The sequence below is a fragment of the Herpailurus yagouaroundi genome, unplaced genomic scaffold (genome assembly GCF_014898765.1).
Source record: "Herpailurus yagouaroundi ecotype Mexico unplaced genomic scaffold, PumYag 164, whole genome shotgun sequence".
NCBI lineage: Eukaryota > Metazoa > Chordata > Mammalia > Carnivora > Felidae > Herpailurus > Herpailurus yagouaroundi.
Genome location: NW_024412405.1, coordinates 16,143,500 through 16,158,049, shown reverse-complemented (window position 1 = coordinate 16,158,049; position 14,550 = coordinate 16,143,500). Strand labels below are relative to the sequence as shown.

Genomic DNA, 14,550 nt, shown 5'->3' with positions numbered 1-14,550 from the left:
AGCATCAACTGGGTGTTTTATAACATAAATTCTTAGAGTTGGAAGGGGCTTTAGGGGATACTTGGCAACCACTCCAAATTCTTCCTCATGTGTTGCTCTAAGCTAAGCACGGCCCATTGAATCCACTTTGGGTCATGTCCCCATTCTTATACCAACCATCGTAGGTAGGAGAGATGAAATGTTTTGATTGGCCAGGCATGTTCGTATGCTACTGCCATCCCACATCCAGGGGGGTTATGCATGAAAAATATGAAAATACGGTCTTTGTCCAGAAGAAGAGGTAATGGACGTGAGGCCAGAAGAGAAAATAAATCTCCACTATAAATATCATATGCTGTGTATTTTCTAAGTGTTAAGAACTGTGCAAAGAGCTTTATAAATGATACAACATTTTATCTACTCAACAATCCCTTGAAGGTAGGATGATAGTCAAAATATTTACACAGTCACCTGTGAATCAGAACAAATGTGGGAAGGCCCCTACACACCTGGAACAGGATCTGGAAGCCCATACTGCACTGGGCATTAACCCCTTATTTACTGGATCATGAGGACATCTGAAGAAGGGAAGTCTTATGGGAGAAACCAAGACAGCTGGGTGATGGGAAAGCACAGAGGGCTTGAGGCAGGCAGGAGAGCCCTAGTAAATGTTCCAGAAGTATTTCATTCTTTTCTAATGGCTGGTGTGGTCATATTAATGCATATAAGAAAGTTGATAGTCATAGATGTAGGGAGTATCTCTAGGTTACAAATGAGGAAACTCTATCACAGAGGTTAAATAACTTGTTCAAAGTCACTTTAGTAAATTGTAGGACAAAATTCAATGCAGATCTATATGACACTAAAACTCATGCCCTGCAAAGAATTAGAGTAATCCAGAGAGCCTCCATATATTATAGTAAGTGTCTCTATATAAGCACGTCTTGCTCTTGAGTGAGAAATGGGAGGCTACCCTGAAAGACCCATGTGGACCCAATGTACCAGAGTGGCTTTTATGGGTGAGACAGAACTCATGAAGATGCCCAGAAGCCCAAAGCTCCACCTTCCCATCCCCCACTCCATTACCATGGTTACTATTCCATTAAATGCTACTGGGTTATTTAAATGTTCAAGGTCTGGTTCTGGGGATAAAAAAACATAAAATTAGTGGCACAAGCACCGGTCATTTCTTACATCATTTCATGTACAATCTTAACTTTGCTGCAAAAATCCGCAGGAAAGAAAATCTCTTGACAGAAAAGCCAAAAGTTCTTTGAGCATATTTTAGCAGTGATTAAGAATCATTTTTTTTAAAGTCGATTCTGGAATGTAAGCCGCTCCCAGCCCTCACCACATTGCAAATTTCTCCAAAGCAAGTATAAGCATTAGGGAATATAGAGTTGGTCTTTCTGTAGGTTTTGAGATTGGGAATGATTTCATTCTTTCCCTAACATTGTGGTAGTCACCAGAAGAGCATGGGTGAGTAAAATAATGTCCTTAGATTGTCATTGAGTGGTGGAAACAAGTAGAAAAAAACCCCAAGAATTATAACAGATTATTAGTGTTTGCTAAATGTGAAGGGGTTTTACATGATGGTCTTTGAAGTCATACAGCGTGGGTTAGGATCCCAGCTCCACTACTTACTGGCTGTGTGAACTTGGACTTGGCATTTAAACAAGCCGAGGTTTAGTTTCCTAATCTGTGACATGGGGGTATAATAGTATCACCCTCATACGGCTGTTTTGAGGATCCAGGAAACAATGCATGTAAAGGTTTAGCACAGTATCTGGTATATTTTATACCAAGTACTCTGAGAATAATCATGAAACAGAGAAATGTGAAGAAGACCAGAGACTTGGTGAAAGCTTCTTGGAAGAACTGTTGCGTGGATGAATTTTGGAGGCTAAATAAGAATTGAAGAGATGAAGGAGGAGGAGGAGCACTAAGGTAAGAAGTGCCAGGTAAGGAAGCACCAGTTAAGTAACGTAAGGAGCGTCACTATAAGAAGACAACAGACACCATGATGTTAGCAGGATGCCGGCTAGGAGGAAGGGAGAGATGAGGTGGAGAGACAGATGATGACATATGTACGGGGCCTGTGAGACATGTTTTATGTCTGTCATTGGGTCTGTAGCAGTGCCCAGCATAATGCTTATGTGTGGATGAGTGAGCGAATGAATGAATGAATGAATGAAACTATATCTTACATTTCTAAAGCTGTGAGGAAGTGGTGGTGGAGAAAATCTTTGCTGCCAGCCCCTCCACATTCCCATCATAAAAAAAGGCAAATTCTACAAAGATGCTGGGGTGGGCAATCTCGTGACAATGAGGCCTAGAGAAGGGCAACAATGGGAAGTTGTTAGAACCACACTGCTGGTGCAGGGGGAGAGGTAGTGTCTGTGCCCATTAGGGGGTGGATTTGGGAGGAAGAGCTATAGTCATGGGTGGGGACGCAGATACTACCAGACATGCTTCCCTGAAGCAGGAAGGGAAAAGGAAGCTCTAACCTCCATTTCCCACTTTTCTGGCCCATCAATCTTCTGATGAAGCCTCCCACTGGCCAAACCAACTGGAGGTCAGCCCTCAAAGCAGCCCAAGAGTGTTTTGTTTTGTTTTGTTTTTTCCAAGCAGGACAGAGAAGAAGAGAATGGATGAAGATGAAAAGTGTCAAATGGAGAACAATCACCACAGATACCAAGATCATTAACAGATCTTAAGATGTGGTTGGTCTATTGTGAAGCCTGCTTACTGTGACTTAACTCCAAGCGACGTGAATCCACATTTTAAAATATTGTAACGTGAAACTGGGCCACTTTCTTTCACCATACACAAAAATAAACTCAAAATGGATTTAAGACCTAACTGTGAAACCCGAAACCATAAAAATCCATGAAGAGAGCATAGGCAGTAATTTCTCTGACATCGGCCACAGCAACATTTTTCTAGTTATGTCTCCTGAGGCTAAGGGAAATAAAAGCAAAAATAAACTATTGGGACTATATCAAAATAAAAAGCTTCTGCTCAGCAAAGGAAATAATCAACAGAACTAAAAGGCAACCTAGTGAATGGGAGAAGATACCTGTAAATGACATATCCAACGAAGGGTTAGTACCCAAAATATATAAAGAACTCGTACAACTTAATACCCAAAAACCAAATAATTGAATTAAAATGGGCAGAAGACATAAATAGACATTTCTCTGAAGAAAACATCCAGATGGCCAACAGACACATGAAAAGATGTTCAACATCACTCATCAGGGAAATGTAAATCAAAACTACAATGAGATATTACATCACATTTGTCAGAATGGTTAAAATTAAAAAAAAAACACACACACACAAGAAACAAGCATTGGAGAAGATGTGGAGAGAAAGGAACCCTCTTGTACTATTGTTGGGAATGCAAACTAGTGCAGCCACTGTGGAAAACAGTATGAGATTCCTCAAAAAGTTAAAGACAGAACTACCCCACAATCCAGTAATCGTACTATTGGATATTTACCCCAAAAATACAAAAACACTAATTCAAAGGGATACATACATCCCTATGTTTATTGCAGCATTGTTTATAAAAGTCAAACTATGGAATCATCTAAGTGTCTATCAATAGATCAGTGGATAAAGCAGATGTGATATACATACACAATAGAATATTATTTAGCCATAAAAAAGAATGAAATCTTGCCATTTGCAATGACGTGGATGGAGCTAGAGAGTATTATGTTATGCAAAATGATTCAGTCAGAGAAAGACAAATGCCACATGATTTCACTCATATATGGAATTTAAGAAACAAAACAAATGAGTAAAGGAAAAAAAGAGGGAGGGAGAGAGAGAAATCAAGAAACAGACTCTTAACTATAGAGAACAAACTGATGGTTACCAGAGGGGAGGTAGGTGGGGGGGGGGGTGGGTGAAATAGGGGATGGGGATTAAAAAGTACACTTATAATAAAAATAATAATAAATTAAATAAATTTAAAATATAACACAATGATATATCATCAAAGATAAGAATCATAAGGGGACCTGGGTGGCTCAGTCAGTTAAGTGTCCAACTCGATTTCAGCTCAGGTCATGATCTCACAGTTTGTGAGATGGAGTCCCTTGTCAGGCTCTGAGCTGACAGCATGGAGCCTGCTTGGGATTCTCTCGCTCTCTCTTTATCTCTGCCCCTCCCCACTTATATTTGCTTTCTCTCTCAAAATAAATGAATAAACTTAAAAAAAAGAATAATAAAAGCTATCATTAAGAAAAGACAGATTACTTACAAAGTAAAAACAATTAAAATTAAAGTGGACTTTTCACCAAGAAGACTGGATGCCAGGAGACAATGATGAGGTAATACTTCTTAAATGATAAAGGGAAATAATTGTCATATATAATTCTATACCCAGATAAACTATCATCAACAGTGGTGCAAGTGCTGATATGGGCATGGGGAGGGGATGGGCAAAAATTTTTTCTCCCAGATGTACAATAACTCAGAAAGTTTACTACTCTAAATCTCTTTTGTCTACTATAACAAAATACTTTAGACTGAGTGTTTTAAACAGAACATTCATTTCTCAGTTTTCACAAGATCAACATGCCAGCTGAGGGGTGCCTGGCTGGCTCAATCAGAAGGGTATGTGACTTTTGATGTTGGGGTCATAATTTTGAGCCCTACATTGGGTATAGAAATTACTTAAACATTTTTTTTAATTAAAAAAAGGGGGGGTGCCTGGGTGGCTCAGTCGGTTAAGCATCCGACTTCGGCTCAGGTCATGATCTCTCGGTTTGTGGGTTTGAGCCTCGCGTTGGGCTCTGTGCTGACAGCTCAGAGCCTGGAACCTGCTTCAAATTCTGTGTCTCCCTCTCTCTCTCTGCCCCTCCCCTGCTAATGGTCTGTCTCTCTCTGTCTCTCAATAATAAATAAATGTTAAAAAAAAAAAACTAATATGCCAGCTGATTCAGGTCCTGATGAATACCCTCTTTTTGACTTGCAGATGGCTCTCTTCCTGCCATAGTCTCACATGATGGCAGAAAGAGAAAGGACATTCCCTGGTCTCTTCTGTTGTTTTTTTTTTTTTTTCTGAAGTTTATTTATTTTGAGAGAGAAAGAATGCGTGTGCATATATGCATGCATAAGTGCAAGTAGGGGAGGGGAAGAGAGAGAGGGAGAGAGAGAGGGAGAGAGAGACAGAGAGAGAGAGAGAGAGAGAGAGAGAGAGAGAGAGTATCCCAAGCAGGCTCCATGCAGCTTTCCCTTGTGAGATCGACATGGAGCTCAATTTCACCAATGGTGAGATCATGACTTGAGCCAAAATCAAGAATTGGAAGCTTAACTGACTGAGCCACCCAGGTGCCCCCCTGGTGTCTTCTTATAAGGGTACTAATCCTATCATGAGGACTCTATCCTCAAGACCTCAGATAATTGTAATCATCTCTCAAAGGCCCCTCCTCCTATGAGTATGACATTGGGAGTTAGGGCTTCAACATATGAATTCTGGGTGTACACAAACCCTTAGTCCATAACACTCCCCCTGCATCTTCAATGAATGAAAGTAAATAAAATACCTCATAGGAAGAAAAAGAAATCCAAGAGGAAGGAATGAGGCCAGAAACTGATAAGCCCAGAAACTATGCAATGCACATTGGTAAAAGTCAATAAATATTTGTCGATAAAAGCTAACCAATTTCTGTAAAATAAAAATAAACATTGAATTGCATTGTGTTTTTTAAAAAGGTAGAACTTATGGGGGCACCTGGGTGGCTCAGTCGGTGAAGCGTCCAATTCTTGATTTCAGCTCAGGTCATGATCTTACAGTGGGTAAGATTGAGCCCCATCTCAATCTCATGCAGGGGGGCTACACCGAACCTGTTTGGGATTCTCTCTCTCCCTCTCTCTCAGCCCCTCCCCGGCTTATGCTCTCACTCCCTCTGAAAATAAATAATTTTTTTTTTAAAGATAGAACTTCTAATAAAACAATAATAAAAGTATCTGTATTTTACACCTAATAGATGCTAAATTTAGTTGACCATGGCCTGACTTTTTTCATGGCAGCTATAATGTCCTATAGCCTCAGGCTTTATATAATGAACACATCCATTTTTATGACCAGGTTTTTTGTTTTTTGTTTTTGGTAAATTTATTGATTTTCTTTGAGAGAGACAGAAAGAACTTGGGCCCAGAAGAGGGACAGAGAGAGAGAGAGAGAGAGAGAGAGAGAGAGAGAGAGAGGGAAAGAGAGAATCCGAAGCAGGCTCCACACTGTCAGCACAGACCCTGATGCAGGGCTCGATCTCATAAACTGTGAGATCATGGCCTGAGCCGAAATCAAGAGTCGGACACTCAACCAACTGAGCCACCCATGTGCCCCATAACCAGGTGTTTTTGTTTTCTTTTTTAAACTTTTGAGAATACTTTTAGACTTACAGAAAAGTTGCACTGACTCAGTTTTTTAATATTTTAATATCTTACCTTCCTATGGTATACCTGTCACAAACAAGGAGGCAACATTTTTCCTAACGTCCCTTTGCTGTTCTGGGCCCATCCAGGATACCCCATTACATGTAGTCACTAAGCACACCCCACACCCAGGGAAAGGAGCTCCCTCTGCTTAAGGGGAGATATCTACACAAACTATTTGGAATTCTTCTGTACAGTATATTTACCTCTTCTCCCTACTTACTTAGTTATTCGATTATTCTTTCATATCAATATGGACTCATGGATATTTATTTTATGCCTTGGATTATAATCCAGTATTTATTACTCAAATTGTCCCAGGTTTGGCCACTCAGAGCTCTTTTAGGTTGGCTCGTGTCCCTTTTAAGTGGCCCCAATGTTTTGTTTTGGAGCACTTCCTTACCTTCTGTTAATTCAAGATGCTCCAGGCCCATGTTGCGCCTTCCCTGCCCCAGCCCTAGAATCAGCCATATTTCCACACAGCCTGGTTTCTTTATCACGACTAGCTTTCAAACAACCCCAATGCGAAAAGAAAGCTAAACTCCAATGAGCAGAAGCACATCATTTCCAGTTCCTTTTGACAGCAGAGCTCCGTCCTGTCACAAAATGTGCTGCTGGTGGGCTAGCCCATGGACAGCACCACTGACAAAACTGTTCTGACCAGCTTTTAAAAATTCAAGATGCCTGGGCCATGCATGCACCTGGGGACTCGGACTGAGGAGGTCTGAGATAATGAGCAGACCCTTTAAGTTCCATAGGTGACGATGACGAGCAAACTGGCTTGCAGACAACATAAACTGGCAGCTTTAAAATGTTTAACCTACTGATGAATGGATAAAGAAATTGTGGTTTATATACACAATGGAATACTACGTGGCAATGAGAAAGAATGAAATATGGCCCTTTGTAGCAACGTGGATGGAACTGGAGAGTGTGATGCTAAGTGAAATAAGCCATACAGAGAAAGACAGATACCATATGTTTTCACTCTTATGTGGATCCTGAGAAACTTAACAGAAACCCATGGGGGAGGGGAAGGAAAAAAAAAAAAGAGGTTAGAGTGGGAGAGAGCCAAAGCATAAGAGACTCTTAAAAACTGAGAACAAACTGAGGGCTGATGGGGGGTGGGAGGGAGGGGAGGGTGGGTGATGGGTATTGAGGAGGGCACCTTTTGGGATGAGCACTGGGTGTTGTATGGAAACCAATTTGACAATAAATTTCATATATTGAAAAAAATAATAAAACTCAACACCCAAAAAACAAATAATCCAATTTAAAAATGGTCAGAAGACAGGAACAGACATTTTTCCAAAGAAGACATCCAGATGACACATGAAGATGCTTAACATTACTCATCCTCAGGGAAATGCATATCAAAACTACAATGAGATATCGCCTCACACCTGTCAGAATGGCTGAAATCAACAACACAAGAAACAACCGATGCTGGGAAGGACATGGAGAAAAAGGAATTCTTGTGTACTCTTGGTAGAAATGCAAACTGGTGCAGCTGCTGTGGAAAACAGTGTGGAGATTCCTCAAAAAGTAAAAATAAGACCACCCTACAATCCAGCAATTGTACTATTGGGTATTTGCCCAAAGAATACAAAACTACTATTTCAAAGGGATACATGCACCTCAATGTTTATAGGAGCATTATTTACAATAGCCAAATTATGGAAGCAGCTCAGCCCCATCAACTAAAGAATGGATAAAGAAGGTAGATAGATAGATAGATAGATAGATAGATGTAATGAAATATTATTCAGCCATAAAAAAAGAATGAAAGCTCGGCATTTGCAACAACATGGATGGATCCAGAGAGTATAATACTAAGTGAAATAAGTCAGCTAAAGAAAGACAAATACAATATGATTTCACGCATATGTGGATCTTAAGAAACAAAACAGTGAACAAGGAGAAAAAAGAGAGAGAGAGAGAAACAAACCAAGAAACACTCTTAATTATAGAGAACAAACTGATGGTTACCAGAGAAGAGGTAGGTGGGGGGATGGGTGAAATAGGTGAGGGGGATTAAGGAGTACACCGGCCATAATGAGCACCAGACGATGTATGGTATTGTAGAATCACTATGTTGTACACCTGAAACTATTATAATATTGTATATTAACTAGAATTAAAATGACATTTTTTAATTAAAAAATAAAAATTCAACCTACTTCAAAAAAAATTTTTTTAAATAAAATAAATAAAATGTTTAACCTTTAATAACCTGTCATTTATCGAGCAACTACTATAGGCTGCATATATGATCTTATGTCATCACCACAATGCTAGAAATTGAAGTTATAATCCAGTGTCAACAAAGGTTGAGTAATTTGCTCAAGGTCACAGAACCGGTGCGTCCATTTTGACCCGGTTTTAATCAAAGTCGCAGCTTGTGCACAATTCTCTGTCCTGTTGCTTGCCACTTAAACGTGTTTCTACAACGTGGCTTGTAAAGGCAAGCGGCACTTCCTCTCCATAGTTTGCTAGCCATTGGCAACAGTTCACTTTCCACATTTCACGGCCATTTATCCTTTTCCACAGTAGCTGAAATAATGCATTGTGTACAATTGAGTAGCCAAATAAAATTACCCCAGACTTTGATAAACTTGCTATTAAAGGCTATTTAGTGGAAAGAAGGAAAGCTAAAATAAGACAGAAAGGAGGAGCACTGGGTAGCTCAGTTGGTTAAGTGTCTGAGTTTCAGCTCAAGTCATGATTTCACTGTTCGCGGGTTTGAGCCCTGCATCGGGCTCCGTGCTATCAGCAAGGTCCTGCTTGGTATTCACTTCCCCTCTCTCATGTGCTCTGTCTCTCTCTCTCTCTCTCTCTCAAAAATGAATAAATAAACGTAAAAAGATAGAGAGAGAGAATGGAGAGAGGAATTTGGCTTAAGGTCATCCTAAGAGCAAGGCAAATTTGAGACCCTTAATCATGAATGAAGTTGTAAAATAATGATGTGGATTTTAAGCTTTTTAAATTCCCTACGACAGCAAACAGAAGGGGGTGACAGAATCACGAAGCAAAATCATTTTGTTTTCATCTCTCTGTCTGCTGCCTTTATTAATAATACTTCTATATTTCTTTCCCTTTTCTCTCAGTCTCCTCTAACCAAAATGTTATCTGCATTGAGTTTTACATTATAGATAATACTGAATTGTAAAATTGAAATGCCTTTGAATGTATCCAGCCCAGGGGTTTTCCAACCCTTTTGAGATCAGTGGGGATTTCCCTGTTTCTCAAGATGGAGGACGGGAAGGGAGAGGCAGCTACGTGCGGCCCTGCCCTCCCTTCGAGGAGTCCCCACAAACCCCAGGATAGGACCCACTGTACCAGACAACCAACACAGCCTCGAGAGACCCACGTCGACTGGATGGGGGCCCCCAAGTGCTCCTTTCCATCGGATCTGAGAAGGTCATGCACAGGCCATTTGTGGGCATTAAGGACAAGGAACTGGGCTCTTCTCCCTCCAGGACAGCATGGCTCCAACTAACCCTAGGGTTTGTAATTTGTACCCAGTGCTGATATGTACACAGTATTGCTGCACTTGAAAGAAAAAAGAAAAGAAAAAAGAAAAGAAAAGGAAAGAAAAGAAAAGAAAAGAAAAGAAAAGAGAAAAGAAAGAAAAAGGAAGAAAGAAAAGAAAGAGAAAGAAAGAAAGAAAGAAAGAAAGAAAAAAAGAAAGAAAGAAAGAGAAAGAAAAAGAGAGAAAAAGGAAAGAAGGAAGGGAGGAAGGAAGAGATTTTTTGTTGTTACATGGTTCTTGATTTATGTATTTTCCCCCCTGCTTGTTATTAGACTATAATTTTTTGAATTCCCACCCCTGTATCCCTGTACCCCTGAAGAAACCCCATCAGAAAATTTAACAATGCTCGTTTTGAGACAATTGAGGGCTGCATGTGTTTTCTCAAAGCTTGATAAACCTTTAGAAGTTGTTGGACAGAATGGGGAGGCCCTATCCAGACCAAGTGAATCAGGATTCCTGCTGAGGATTGTGCGGTCACAAACTCCTTCCCCAGGGGACATTTATACATGCTAAAGTTTGACCTCAACTGATTGAGAGTTTAGATACAATTCTGTGAAATAATGGATGTGGATCTGCTTGGTACCAGTTTGCTCCTTAATGGGCAATTCTTTTAAAAAATGCTACGCAAAAAATTCCATATATATGATCAATATCAAATTCAGATAACCTACCTTTAAAAATGACACAACACACCCGGGGAGACCAGAAAGTAAGGTCACCTGATGCACATTCATGTAGGGTTCCTGTGGATCTGCAGCGAGTATATTTGCTAACTCACAGCGGCATGCTGTCTAGTCAATAATTAGCAGCCTGTTAGGAATCCTATAATCGCAGCACACAATTGTGACAGTATTCAATGCTCATTATGTGTTAGAACATTTATCCCACTCACCTTTTCTCATCGATGTATCCGAGAGAAGGCAGTTTTAACAAAAAGCCGATCTTACGGACTTGAACAAACAAATAGTTGAACAGTTCAGAGTGAAGATGAATAATTTCAGCCTCCGGATCCTGAAAAACTGGAAGGTGAGCTCTCCAAGATGAAATAATTAATGATTTTTGGAGGAGCCCATTGCAAAGATACCCAAATATTGCAAAACATGCCATCTGTGTTCTTCTTCCCTTTGCTACAACACCCTCTGTGCTCCAACAAAAATAAAATAAATGAATAGACTTGATGTTGCACCTGATACGAAGTTCTGACTCAGCCCCATTGTTCCAAATGTTAATACCTGATAAAGAGACATAAAATAGAGTTCATTAAAAGTCTATTCAGTATAGTATAATACAAAGTATAAACTGAAAGACGTTTATTTTATTCTTTGCGTGGTTTGTCATATTGTGGTTCAATAGTATAAAGTTGCATTTGTATAAGTTATTGTCAGCAATGGCGTATATTAAAGGCACATAAATTTTCAATAATAAAAAGAAGATCCAGTAGAACTTGAGCAAAAGATTTGAACAGACCTCTCGCCAAAGAAATAAAGAGAGGCAAACGTGTTCAACATCGCTAGCCAGGAAAGACATATGAACTAAGACCAAATGAGATACTACTATGTACCCATTAGAATGGCGAAAAAAAAGTTTTTTAAATTGACTTTATTATATGCTAGACCTCAAGTCTGGACTTGTATTAAAAAATGCCTGACGTTACTAGGTGTTGGTGAGGATGTGGGGAAGTTGGAATTCTCATTCACTGCTTAACACGACGGAACTTTATTCTCTTACAGATCTGCAGGCCAGAAGTCCAATGTCAAGGTGCAGGCAGGACGGCTCTCCCTCGGGAGGCTCTGGCAGAGAATCCTTCATCTTCCAGCTTCTGGTGGCTTCCAGCTTCTGGTGTTCCCTGGCTTGTGGCTGCCTCTCTCTTGGTGCTCTCCTCCATGGGTCTACCTCTAAACGCCCCCCCGCCCCTCCCTTATGAAGACATAGGAGTTGGCCCTCAGGGCCCATCCACATAACCCAGGACAAAGTCCTCCTCTTGATCCTTAACCCAATCACATCTTTTGCCACATGAAGTAATTTTCGCAGGTTCTTGAGCCCACTACACAACCCAAATGTCCATGAACTGGCGAATGGAGAAACAGATGGTGATATATACGTGCCATGGAATATTACCCAGCCATAAAAAAGAACTAACTCTTGGGGCGCCTGGGTGGCGCAGTTGGTTAAGCGTCCGACTTCAGCCAGGTCACGATCTCGCGGTCCGTGAGTTCGAGCCCCGCGTCAGGCTCTGGGCTGATGGCTCAGAGCCTGGAGCCTGTTTCCGATTCTGTGTCTTCCTCTCTCTCTGCCCCTCCCCTGTTCATGCTCTGTCTCTCTCTGTCCCAAAAATAAAATAAAACGTTGAAAAAAAAAATTAAAAAAAAAAAAGAACTAACTCTTGATAAATGCCATCACATGGATGCATTTCAAAAGCACTCTGCTAAGTGAACGGAGCCAGATTCAAAAGGCTATAAACGGTACGCTTCCATTTATCTGATATTCTGCAAAAGGCAACGCTGTAGGGATTGAAACCTGATCAGTGGTTGCCAAGAGCTGGAGACGTATGAAGGGGCTTGACTTCCAAGGGACACAGAGAACTTTTAGGGGTGATGGACATGTTACATATATTGCTTATGGTGCTGGTTATGTGACTACACACATTTCAAAACTCATGAAACCATGCATTTAAAATGGGTGAATTTTATGTTATATAAAGTTGACCTCAATAAACCCACTTTTAAAAGGCCTATCTGTGAAATTTTGATAATTTCTTGCGTTTAATCTGTGATTTTTTTTCAGCTCCCGATAATGTTGTGACAGTGTGTTATAATTTTTCACGTTGTTCTGCAGTTTTGTTTTGTTTTTCAAGTCTGGAAAATTTCCTTCCCTCCTCCGGTGTCTCCTCCTTAGAAAACATTATTGGCCACTGTGATGAAGGTAAGTAAGAAGAATTCTATACCAAGATCACATCTCTCAAGTGACACGGAAACCCTCTGTTTCTGGAATGTCTTGTAACTCCCCCAGTCCTGGGCATTTCTTCCCCAGACACCACGTCCATCTGGTTTATTTATGGGCCCTCCTCTCTCTCCATCTAGATCCCTACTCCACAGTGACACCAAAATTACCTTCCCAAGAACCAAATCTGATCATGTAATTTTTAGGCTTAAGAATAATTTTTGCTCTCTTTCCCCCTGTAAAGTAAATCCATATGCTATGCCAGTTAGAACTCTTTTTTTTTTTTTTAATTTTTTTTTTCAACGTTTATTTTTATTTTTGGGACAGAGAGAGACAGAGCATGAATGGGGGAGGGGCAGACAGAGAGGGAGACACAGAATCGGAAACAGGCTCCAGGCTCTGAGCCATCAGCCCAGAGCCCGACGCGGGGCTCGAACTCACGGACCGCGAGGTCGTGACCTGGCTGAAGTCGGACGCTTAACCGACTGCGCCACCCAGGCGCCCCAAGAACTCTTAATAATAGCCTCTTAGACTCATCTTCCAACCTCATCATCCGCCACCTTCCATAACGTACCCTCTGTGCTTCTAGCGTCTGAACCTCTTACTCCTGTATACACTGCATTTCACATTTCCGTATTTTTGCTTATATTCTTTCTGGTTCCCCGTATTTCGTCCCGGCCGCTCACCTCATCAGATGCTGACTGGCTTGGGCCTCAGGCCACTACCCATCTGTGAACCAATCATTGTGGCAAAGGGATGAGGGTCCTCTGATGGTTTGTACCAGCGACTGTCGATGCCACTGCACGTGAGCGTCACCCCACACTCCAGGGATTGCCATCCAGTTGCTATTGGAGTTTCTGGGCATCAGAGATCCTTCCCAGGAGATTCTAATGTATAGCCAGGCTTGTGAACCACTGGTTTGGGCCAACCCAAAACAGTTATAAGAGGCTGCCACTCATCGGGGCAGGTGTGGCTGGATATCCAGAAGGTAGCCACGATGCCACCTACCAGCAGCACACTGAGTTGCACGGCTGTGCTCTGTTGATGTGGCAAATGCCTCCTGAGGAGTGCTACCCTGAATTCGGTAACACTTTAAAATAATTTTTTTAACGTTTATTCATTTTTGAGAGACAGAGACAGGGCTTGAGCAGGGGAGGGGCAGAGAGAGACGGAAACAGGGAATCTGAAGCAGGCTCCAGGCTCTTAGCTGTCAGCACAGAGCCCGATGCGGGGCTCAAACCCACGAAACCGCGAGATCACGACCTGAGCCACAGTCCAACACTTAACCCACAGAGCCAGCCAGGTGCCCCTAAAATAATTTATTAGTCTGAACCCCTCCATAAATTTGAAAACAGCACTATTTTCTGGACATTCATTTGGTTTCATTTACAGGTAATGTTTGGTGAGCATATGCATCCGGGGATTACCTGTCAACAGTTCCTGTGGCCTTTGTCCATTGGATGGGAACCCCTACCTTCATGCACCAGATGCCAGCTTTCATAGGCCTCCTGTAGGGATAAGGGACCTGACGGTCAAGGTAGGTATATGGGTCATCAATAGAGATGAAGAGGACTAGGCACTTCCCCTGCCCTCCCCGCAACACACACACACACACACACACACACACACACACACACACACACACA

General features: G+C 41.3%; 1 long non-coding RNA gene across 5 annotated transcripts in view; it reads right to left on the bottom strand.

Moving 5' to 3' along the window:
• LOC121037794 (uncharacterized) overlaps positions 1-14,484 on the bottom strand; it is a 63,475-nt gene extending 48,991 nt beyond the window's left edge. For 2 of the 5 annotated variants that reach the window (XR_005793980.1, XR_005793983.1), the window contains exons 1-2: positions 13,591-13,965; positions 10,857-11,196 (exon numbers count right to left, since the gene is read on the bottom strand). This is a non-coding gene — a long non-coding RNA (uncharacterized LOC121037794). Of the gene's footprint in view, positions 1-10,856; positions 11,197-13,590; positions 13,966-14,331 lie in introns of those variants that run through there. The other 3 variants (XR_005793982.1, XR_005793984.1, XR_005793981.1) reach the window with 2 other exon arrangements.
• Positions 14,485-14,550: the final 66 nt, after the last annotated feature.